At 37.5% G+C, this 11746-nt stretch overlaps 1 non-coding gene across 1 annotated transcript; it reads left to right on the top strand.

The window, feature by feature from the left end:
• Window positions 1-941: 941 nt before the first annotated feature.
• On the top strand, window positions 942-1105 carry LOC142601844 (U1 spliceosomal RNA). Its single transcript, XR_012835453.1, has one exon. It is a non-coding gene; the product is annotated as a U1 spliceosomal RNA (small nuclear RNA).
• The last annotated feature ends 10641 nt before the right edge of the window (window positions 1106-11746 follow it).

The raw sequence follows: 11746 nt of genomic DNA, 5'->3' as shown, positions 1-11746 counted from the left end.
TATTTTAGCAATATTCCATTTTTCTCTGAATTACCTAGATTAAAAAAAAAAATTAATTTCTTACTCAAAACTGAAATTAGAATTCAAATTTTCTTATTCTTTTACTTCTTTAACTTCAGTAGTTAAGCAGCTGTGTTAGCAATTAACAATTTTAGAAAGTGTAGTACCCTATTGCTTTATTATCTATTTCTGATAGTCTTGAGAACTTAAAGGTTTAAAAGGTCAGTGTATTTGGAAGAAAGGCAGTTCTAACTTTAACGACCGGTTTAATAAATGGGTGAAGCAATTTCTGATCATGACCATCTGTTCTGCACCAACAGGGTGGGAGTGGTGCAGAGTACTTTCCAGACCTCAATAAGAAAAGCTTGACAGCAAGTAGTGAATCAGAATTGCTGTCATAATAAGATGTAAATAAGATGAAAAATATAGATAGCGAGTAAATCATGTGCGATCAGTTGCTGAGAGACCCACTGTTGCACAGCTTCAGACAGAATCTGAATGAATTCCTGTCCTGGTTCTGGCAAGGATAGAGTTAATTTCCCAAGGAGCCAGGACAGGTGAGCCAAGCTGGCCGGGGGCTATTCCATACCATGTGACGTCATGCTCACCATAAAAGGGGGCCACGCGGGCAGGGGCGGGTTCGGCGTGTCGGCGTGGCTCCGGGACGGGTCGAGCGTCTGGTCGGTCGGTTGGTCGGTCGTCGGATCGGTAAAATCGTTCTCTGTTATCACCCATTGTTACTATCTGTTATCAGCACTGTTGTTGATTGTTTCCCTCTCCCTTGCTGTCCCAGTAACCTGCCCTTATCCCAACCCTCGAGGCTTTGCCCTTGTTTTTCCGTTCTCTTCCCCATCCCGCCGGGGGAGGGGTGAGCGAGCAGCGCGTGGCGCTTAGCTACCGGCTGGGGCTAAACCACGTCAGTCCTTTTACTGGCAGGGGAGATACTTACCTGGCAGGGGAGACACCATGATCAGGCAGGTGGTTTTCCCAGGGCGAGGCTCATCCCCTGCACTCCGGGTGTGCTGACCCCTGCGATTTCCCCAAATGTGGGAAACTCGACTGCATAATTTGTGGTAGTGGGGGACTGCGTTCGCGCTCTCCCCTGGATGGTGCTGTCTACTATCAAGCAGTGTTTGATAGATTGTGGCCAGGGCCCAGCACAGTGCAGTAAGTTGTGTCTCCTTAGAATCCCCACAGCATTTTCCTTTCAAATATTCTACCATTTTATCAGGGTCTTGCAATTGTTCAGGAGTGAAGCTCCAAACCATTGGGGGTGAAAAGGTCTCTAGATACCCGCCCATACTCTCCCACATGCCATGCCAGCCCTGACCACTCAGCCTTGGGGAAGATCCCTGGGTGGTACTCTTGAAAAGACTTTTGCTAACCCTGAGCAGGAGTGGGAAAGCATTCAGGAGACCTAGCAATAGGAATATACTGGCCTGAACATTCCAAGGGTATTCAAAATACTCAAAAATTGTTGTAACCAACCAAAAGGGAAAAGAGGAGGTGAAAGAGTGGGAGAAGGTATCCCCCCCCGTCTTCCCCATAGATTGGGTCCAATTATTAATCAATTCTGAAAGATATTGACCGAGGTACGGGCCTGACCAAAATGCTATATACACATACCAGCTCAGACCCATGACTGTCAATGATATCATAAGTCATTATCACACAATACAACAACATGAGAACACAAACCCCTCTCCCAGAGGTGATAAACAGCACCGCAGGGATTGCATAGAGTAAACACGGGTTTACAAAACAGAGCCATGTGACCAAACAGAACATCATTATGACCAGTGACTGTTTCAATAACATTATAAATGCTTATAACAACTTTGTTTTAACACACTTGGGTCAGACTTGTCGTTATCACAACCCCTCGGGCCCCACGTTGGGCGCCAAAAAGGACTGACGTGATTCAGCCCCAGCCGGTAGCTGAGTGCCACGCGCTGCTCGCTCACCCCTCCCCCGGCGGGATGTGGAGGAGAACGGAAAAAAACAAGGCCAAAGCCTCGAGGCTTGGGATAAGGGCAGGTTACTGGGACAGCAAGGGAGAGGGAAACAATCGACAACAGTGCTGATAACAGATAGTAACAATGGGTGATAACAGAGAATGATTTTACTGATCCGATGACCGACCAGACGCTCGACCCGTCCCGGAGCCACGCCGAACCCGCCCCTGCCCCGACTGGCCCCCTTTTATGGTGAGCATGACGTCACATGGTATGGAATAGCCCCCGGCCAGCTTGGCTCACCTGTCCTGGCTCCTTGGGAAATTAACTCTATCCTTGCCAGAACCAGGACAATTCCCATGGCACACTGCACAAATTCCACCTATGGAGAGGTTCTATTTCTCTCCTGTGCCATGGTGCCTTTTATCTTATGTAAAAAAGTCAATCCATATATCTTTTCCTGACAGGTAGGAATGCTATCACTTTCATGCTATCCACTAGAGCGCAGCACAGACCAGTATGGGACATTCCAGTATGTTCCCTTATAGCATTGCAGTTACTCATGCTAACATATGGGCTTCTCAAGCCTTAAGTACCAGGCCTAACAAAGCAGATAGGACTTGCCAATATCACTAACTCCTCATATACAGTGTCTTCTGCAAGGTTCCAAATATACCATGGATCATAGAATAAGCACCTCCCTGTCCTTCATGAGCCTGGAAATGAGTTATATGAGGACTTCCTCCATAATCTTTTCAGGTTATGAGATGAGACTGACCCACCTGCAGTTCTCTGGATCCTCCTTGTCTTTCTTGAAGACGGCTGGCACATTGTCTTTTTCTGGACTTTGGAGACCTCTGCCATTCACATAACCTTTCAGAGACAATATACAGCAGCCTTGCAATGACATTCGCCATCTCCTTCAGCACTTCTGGATGCATCACTTTCACTCTGTGGAATGGTGTATGCTCAACTTACGTTAAGTCATGCCTAATTCAATCCTCTTCTCTCATGAATAGTACACCCATCCCTCAAACTTTGTGACTAGGTAGAAAGACTGGGGATTTCTAAAAGTAGATTTTGTTAGTAAAGACCAGGGCAAAGTAGGCACTGAGAACCTCCAACTTCTCCACTTCCTTTGTCTTTAGATTCCTTGCTCTATCCAGCAATGGAGCAACAATTTCTTTAGTCTTCCTTCTGCTGCTGACATACCTGTGAAGCCTTTGTTGTTACACCTAACGTACCTCTCTGCTTTCAGCTTCAGCATTTCATCCTATATGCTTGAGATTGCATCTGTACTCATCCTTGATTGTCTGTCCCTGCTACTACCTCCCATATGTATCATTTTTGTGTTTGAGTACAAGGAGGACTTCTCTGTTTAGTCAAGCTGGCCGCCTTCTGCTTCATAGACCAGGCTGAATTTTCTTGTGCTTTGAGGAACTTGTCTTCAAAGACTAACCAATTCTCCTGGGCTCCCTTGTTCTTTAGAGCTACCATGCACAGGATCTTGCTCACCACTTCCCTGAACAAGCGGAAATCCACTCTCATAAAGCCAAGAATCTTTGTTTAGCACTTTAGATTACTTGCTGTCTTGACTTCAAGATCTTAAACATTGTGGGATTCCAAACCATTCTGTCTCATTGCAGCCAAGGCTCCACCTGTTCTATTTGTCTGTTATCCAGATCATTAATGAAAATATTGAATGGGGTTGGAGCCTGTATTGGCCTCTGGGGCACACCACTAGTTACTGGCCTCCAACTAGAATTTGTATCAATCAATTACCACCCTCTGGGCCCGGCCTGGTCTACCTCACTGTCAGCAGATGGCTTTGCTGACTTTTTTTTTTTTTTTTTTAAATTTTGTGATAACTGGGGAGGAGGAATCTTAGAAGAGTTACAATTCACAATGGGGAAAATACTGTCTATGTTTTGGTTAGCATCTGCATTTATTTATTTCTTATTCTTCACCAATACGGATGACGGCTTTTTTGTTTATTATTCATATGTAATTTGACTTATTGTGCTTCTAACAGTACATAAATTTTCTGTAAAGATTCAAAATATTTAAGATTAGGACTTAGTCATATATCTTCAGCAAACAACAATTTAGGCTGTTTACAAATTATTCAGAATAAATGTATAAAATTTATTTTCTATCAGGACAGAAAAATAACCTTAATATTTCACTTCCTTTTTCCCTTGAAACTGCATGCATCAACTGCATACACTGTCAGTTGTGTAGAAACACAAGAAACTCCTCTCACTGAAAAATTATACATTTGTACATGGACTGTTTAAAGTAAAATCAAGTTTTTCCAATCTTAAATTAACAGTGGTTGTGAGATTTGAAACTGTATCCTAGGAAATTTCTGGGGTAAAGTATATATTCTTTGTATTTATGCATTTTTACAAGTAATAAATGTGGCATTCATGTTCATTGGAAACCTTCCCTGCCACCATCATTTTTCCATATCTCTGAATACATAGTTTCGCTCTGGCCTTAGACATTAAACATTCCCTCTCAGCTCCTACGTTAAAACTTACTAGCTTATCAAATTTACTTTTTCCCTTAAAGTCCCTCTCTAATATCCATATTTGCTAATATGGCTAGGGAAAAAACCCAAACATCACAACAGGTATTTGACTAAGGGACTAAGGACAAAAGGGACAAAATCATATTTGTACATAAAGAATAAGACATATACATACTGCACAAATTTTTGCATTTCCTTCTTCCTATGGATACAAACCTTTTGGCAATTTTTAATATACTTGTACATTACTATAGGGAAACAATGTTATAAAATGAGTAAACATTAATGTTACCAACATGTTTTTTCTGTTTTATAATTTTCATTAAGTTTTAAAAACAGAGTAAAGATTTTCAATATTAAAGGTATTCAGGAACAAATAAAACATTACAATTAAGAAATGCTAATAAAAATTTGACTGTAATTAGATGTTCCTTGTTTTAACTAAAGCCATTGTTGAAAAAATAATCCAGCAAACAACAAAAAACTAGCTTAACTTCTCACAGCCACTGCATTTTCATTTTTCAACAATAACGTCATTATTCCAAAAAATTTAGTTCTGAGACTGAAAATATTAAATAATTTTTCCTCAGACTAAACAAACTGGAAATAAGAAAAATATTTAAGACCATTTTAAAATGTTTACAAATTGAGGGGTGTTTTTTTAAATGAATTTATAATTTTTGAAATATTTGTCCAATACTAACCAATCTTCTGAAGGTTGTTAATATTAATTAACTTAGCAAACTTTAAAATAATAGCTGACAAAGCTTTTACCTAGTTTTGAGATGCAGTTAAATAAAGATATTGAATAATCTTATTAAATATGATCTGAAAGTCTCTTATTTTTCTACCAGAGAAAAAGTCTGTAATTTAAACCATATACTGCAGAAAAAGAATCTGACTAATTTATTCTTCAGAAAGAACTGTTACCACATCTACTTTAAAAGAGACAGCATTTTCTGAAATTTCCTTGGGAACACATATAGCAGTTATTTCATCTTGCAAGAACACTGTTCTTAGGCTTTAGTCTTGCAAGCCAGTGGAGGGCTAGTCACATGAAAAAAACCTGGCAGGATCATCTTCAAATCACTTTCATAATTCTGCTACAAACTCAATCTTAAAGAGTGATGTGATTTTACAGAGAAGAGTGGAAAATTTTGTGTCACACTTTTAAACAGCTGAAAGCTGACTGCCAGCGAGAACTATGATCAGAAATGTTTGACAGGCTCAGTGGTTAGGGAACATTTGCTAAACTGTATTTGCTTCCTTCAGTGTTGAGTTTCAGTATTCATAAAGTGACAATACAGAGGTGGCTGTGGAGGAGAGAAAAAATTATGGAAAAAAGACAGTGAGTTCTAACAACACAAAATGTAAGAACTTCTGTACTTCATTGTACAAGAAACAGACATTTAAATTTATACACATTTCTGTGTTATTGCTGTAATCAATACTGTGCTGAGAAGCTATTAGTAAATTACCTGAATATTTCAGGTGAGCAATCTGGTAACATTAACAGTATCTCATCATAAATAATTATATTTATGGATAAAACAGTAAACAAAAAATATTTTAAAATAATATTCCTCTGTATATGACATTAACACAAGAACCATAATGCAATATACTCTGAGCTAATATTGGGAAAAGACAAATGCATTACATGTACTAATGCATTTTCATGTTACACTGGGTTTGGAGGTATTCTATTCTATTCTATTCTATTCTATTCTATTCTATTCTATTCTATTCTATTCTATTCTTAGTTTATTGTATAGTATAGTAATAAATTGTTAATTAGATGCTTACTTAAACAAAAATTATAATACCTTGCTTTCAATATCTTTCTATGGAGTTCACAAGCTTTTGAATCTTTTAACCTCTTTCTTGTCATTGACTAACAATAGGCACCAGACAGGTATGGTGTCTTCAATTTATTCATGCAGTTTAGACAGTAAGCAATCATTGCCACACATGGTATGATGGGTAATTTTGCTATTAAAATTCTCTGCAGTAAGGTGGAATAGTAAGAAGAATGTAAAATAACATGACTAATTTTTAATGACAAGTTTTAAAGGTGGATCTACTTTGTGGTGTTTTAAAACTACAGCACTTATTTATTTTCATAACATACTTGATTTCTTTTGAGTTCCTTTTGTTTTCATTCTCAGTCATATGGAGGATGCTCCCATCTGCACCCCCTCTCTCCAGTCCTCACCCGTTTTGGTGTTTTACATGCCTGCACTGGAATCTAAAAGAGCGGGAAAAGTACCTGGATTGTTTGGGCTAGATTTGGGGGGGCGTTAAGCAACTCAGGATGGAACCAGCATCCAGCACACATGGTAGTGGGCTGCCTGTGCTCACACAGTAAGGAGGATGAAGTAAAGCCAACTCCTGAAGACTGAGGATCTTCTATTTAACGTAGATCTATGTGTTATTTCTCTGGCAGAAGAAAGCTGGGTCTAGACTTACAAAGCAAACTGTGTCTGCATGCAAAGTTAGTAGTAAGTCTGTGCAATTATATTCTGTCTCTCAGTAGGGCTTGTTATTGTAAGCTTAGAGTTGCACTGACCACAGTTATATTGTGCTGATGTACCCTGAAGCTCCAAGGTAGCAAACTCCTGTCCATTTAGAATTCATAGAACAGAATGGTCTCCTGAGGATGCCTCCAAAGTAATTGTTAGCATATATCAGGTTGTTTTGATCAATTTGCCTTCAGATATTGTTAAAAAGAAGAAGGCTGACTAGTTTTTTGCCAGATGGGAATGTGTCCTTATGTGAAAAATACCCTGCCTTTTACAGTACTATTTTATTGCTAAACAGATAGAGAAGAGAAATAGTTTCAGATATGGCAATCAGAGCTATTTCAATGAATAAAAAGATAACAAAAACTTAAGGAAAAACAATGAAATGAAAATAGGAGCTGTAGAAAGGAAACAGCTCCTGTTAGATTTGCTTTGGTAACCTGAAATAGATCGCGAAAATTATTTTTTCATATTAATTGGAAGTGCTTGCGTTAGCTAGTATTGTTCAAGACAAATGTTAGTATATCTGGAAAACATAAGATCTCAATTCTGGAGCAAAGCAAACAAAATGAGGAAGATTTTCAATGAAAGACAAAACCACATACATGTTTTGTCAGCACATTTTTCAACAATCCCTGAATTATAGCTTTAGGAAGGTAAAGTGGATATCTTTGCAAAACATCCTTAAATACTGGCTCATTTAGCTTCTGTATTGGACAGTACATGTTATCCCTGGGATACTCTTGACATAAATTTTGTGGGGATTTTATGGGCCTGTTTGGTTTATATGTTTATTCAATGCTAAATGGTAACTGTATAGATGGAAAGCTGTATTCTTACCCTTTGTACATTGACATAAAATACAGGGTTTATTTGATGTGTAAAGCATAACAGAATGTCTTTGGTTTTATCTTTCTTTCAACTGTACTTCTAAATGTTTTTATGTTTGTGCTCTGTTCATAGCATGACATCAGCAAGGAATTATTCTCTCTCCTTGTTTCATCTCATAAGATGCAAAATGATTTATGAATTTTGTTGCAGTTCATAGTAAGAAGAAATAAAGGTATTGTTTATAGCTCTCTTTAATAACATGTTTTCTAAAACACCAGCAGATTAACTCATCATCAGAATAGTTATGTAACTTTTAAAACTAAAATGATAGCATTTAAAAGACATATAGATTTTATTTGAGAAATAAGTTATTTGAAATATGTCACATAGAAATAGTAGTTTACCTGTTTTATTTTTTTGGGGGGGCCACACTGCTTTTTAGCTCATGTCAGTCTTTTGGGTGATATTTGACAAGACATTCTCTTTGTACCCTGGAGAAAATTATACAGGAAGCAAGTATTAAGTTTCAGATTATTTCAATTCTAAGCCTTTTGGGTACACCAGGATGTATTGGATTACACATAGAAGTATTTTATCTTATGTGTTATTAATTCATCCGTAGTCTATGGCAAAAGGGGGGGGGGGGGGGGCGGGAAAAGGCTCCCAAAGATTAAAATTGGTGTACAAATACTAACCATTATGACATGTTCTTACTTAAGCTGAATCTGCATATAGAAACATAATTTGCAGTAAGACCTACTAGATGCATAGTGTCTTCCATGTTTAGAAACTGATAAAAATATAATTAATACAGTGATACATGTACTAGCTCATCCACTGTTAATTCAGGGAGTATTTTTTTTCAAATATTAGAAACATTCTAATCTATTTATATTCTTTAAATGTTTATATTCATTTTTTGTTTCTTTGAAAGGTTGGAGCACTGTAGCTAGTCTCCTAAAAACGTCATGAACATTTCTCCAAAGGTAAGCATGTCATGCTTATTCTTTTGGTATACCAAGCATCTGTGAGTGTTCACTTAAGGGGCAGTTCTCATTTCTTTTCCTCCAATTTACCAGTGCTTTTTTTGCAGCATAGATATTGTATTTATGATTATAACATAACTAAAAGTGTCAAACGTTACATGTGTTTCCTGCATCTAGTTTCTTCAAAAGAAAGGAACAGGGGAAGGAAGTATAACTAGAGAGACAGGCCTTTACCAAAGTAACCAGTTTCCTCCAGCAGTTCACAGAAAAAAACCCAGCATATCATGGACCTAGTTTTACATAAGCCAGGTTCTCTCAGGTCATCTGAGGAATATCTCTGCTGGTCATATGTTGAAAGTTCCAAAACAGGACAGCAAATTAAAAAAAGCAAATCATACTTACTCATGATCGAGTGTTCAAGAATAGCTAAATCAGGCAATTCTTAAAACCTCCTTTTTAATGGATTTTTGATTTATTAGTAAATGTTTGATTTATTAGTAATATATTTTTTGCAGAGGTACCACCAGCTTAGCTGAGGGGCTCAGCTGTGTCTTGTGGTGGGTCCACTGGAGCTGGCTGGAACCGGTCGGAATCGGCTGTGCCCAGCACAGGGCAGCCCCAGCCTCTCTCAGGAAGGCCCCTGCAGCCCCCCGCTGCCATGGACACCCAATACATCACTTCATAATGTCCTGTGTGCGCTCTTTACATAACATGTCTCTGTATTAAAACCAGGCTGTTTTTCTGTCATTGCTACTGCAGTTTTCTGTGACATTTTATAAGATTTTTAGTTCATGTCATATTTGACTTTCACATACATTATTTTTCACTGCTAGTTTAAACAACCAGCACTCTGTCTTCTACACATTTATTCCAAATGCTCACTGGGTTTTTCCAAAACATTTATCAAGTTACTGAAGTCACAGGGAGAAACTGGATTCTCCCTAACCAACATGGAATACCAAAATTGTGGTCTTACCAAAATCTTAAGCACAGACTTGCAGTTTTGTGATTCAGTCACTGCTTCGTTTCTGTCAGGCCCATAACCCAGAAGGTAGCTGCACTGCAGTCATGTAGAAAAGACATTTAAAGCCATCACTAATACATATGAAAAGCTTCCGCATTAGAAAGTAGGGCAAAAGGTCAACAGTGTTAGAAAGGTATTAGGATCTTGGGAAAGGTAAAGGATCTGCTGAAGATTATTTGTTGATTTACTGGTTTCTAACAAGAGTATTAACAAGAGATTATTAATCATGGGTGATTGTTTTAAAGCATCAGATTTCTGTTTATATATATTTTAAAAAGTACTATAATGCAATTTATATAGAAACTTAAAAGATCTTAAAACCTTAGTTTAAAAAAAAAATCCTGTGTCTCAAATTTGTATTGAAATTATTAAACCAGGTCAACCTAAATTTCTCATTTTCCCTCATACTATCAGTTAAATTTAATACATTTATGTTATTCCTATGCCTATACTAAAATGTTGTGAAGTGTAACTGCTCTGTTAAACAGATAATGTCTCAGAGTGGGAAATCCTGTTTTCAGTGTGGTTAATATACCAGCTATTTATAGGAATTACAATACTGATCAAAACTCGTAAGATTAGAGGTACTGATAAATGTGATGTTATTTACTGAAAGTCTATATTAAAACCAAAAGATCTGTGATTCTTGGATCATGCTGCATTGGGTATTCCTGCTATTATGTCTTTCTTTCAAAGAAAATTTTAAAAATCTTGGAAATATAAATTTATGCTGAATATCTTGAAAATCTGAACATAATGCCTAAAATAACCAGAAATTTATTTAAATTTATTAGGTTTTGACTCTTCTCTAAGCTTTATTATCATGAAAATATCCTAGTTCTTGTTTCCAGCCATATCTGTACATCAAGTCTGAGTAACATCCTTTTGTCCATATAAAGATGTGCTTGCAGACAGCATGTTCTATGATATTCTTGGACTGCGTTTTGTTCACCCATGAGCTTAGCCTTGATTGAACACAGTCATACTTGCTGACATGGACCTGGGCCAGGGTGCATCAGAGGCTAACCAAATTTGTCCGATTTAGTCAAAGTGATTCAATTTAACTAGCAGTTGTTACCTTTCTGTTCTTTCTCTTGACAGGCAGATTTAGAGCCTAATAAAATACACAGGCTGAAAGCCAAGGCATCACTGACCTACACTATGCTGGATCACCCTGTGAAAACCCCAGCAAAACAAACAAATTAACATTTCATAGTCAAAATGATCAGCTCTGGGATAATTTGGAGGGACGGACTGTAAATAAGCATGGTCTTTCCTACACTTAATATATCTGACTTAAATGCATACAAATTTCTTCTTCAGGAATGCTGACCAAAAGCCAACCAACAGAATACGCATCTGACATTTTTGAAAAACAAAATTCAAAGCAGACATGTTAAAATATTACAATTAAAAATGAAAATGTAGTCCTAAAATAGTAATAATTAATGACTTGTTCTTTAACTATTCAATAGTTGTGTTGGCTGATGATAGCACCTATAATAAACTAACAAGAAAACTGGCAAATGGAGCTTTAATTCAACAATAGGCATGGGATATCAGACCTGGTCTGACAATCTGAAGGCTGCTGCTGACTACGCACTTTGGAAGCTCCTTAGACTTCGAGCAGAAGCAAATGAGAAAGCATGGAATATAAAGAAGTCTCTGAAAGTATCTAGATTACCTATAGCTGACAAAAAAAAAAAAGTTGCCTGAAATTAAAGAAATGAAATTGTCAGATTATCTAGCAGGTTTACAAATGAAAAAAACAGATTAACTAGTTGCAGTGGTATCTTTTTTTTTTTTGTAGTAAATGAACCAGTACAAATAGAATAAAAGATGTACTAGTGAAAATGAATGAAGATGAATTATGAGAGACTGAAGAGGCCTTGAAA

Source organism: Balearica regulorum, chromosome 4, assembly GCF_011004875.1.
Source record: "Balearica regulorum gibbericeps isolate bBalReg1 chromosome 4, bBalReg1.pri, whole genome shotgun sequence".
Taxonomy (NCBI): Eukaryota; Metazoa; Chordata; class Aves; order Gruiformes; family Gruidae; genus Balearica; species Balearica regulorum.
The sequence above is the reverse complement of the archived record's forward strand: the minus strand, read 5'-3'. Positions and strand labels throughout refer to the sequence as shown.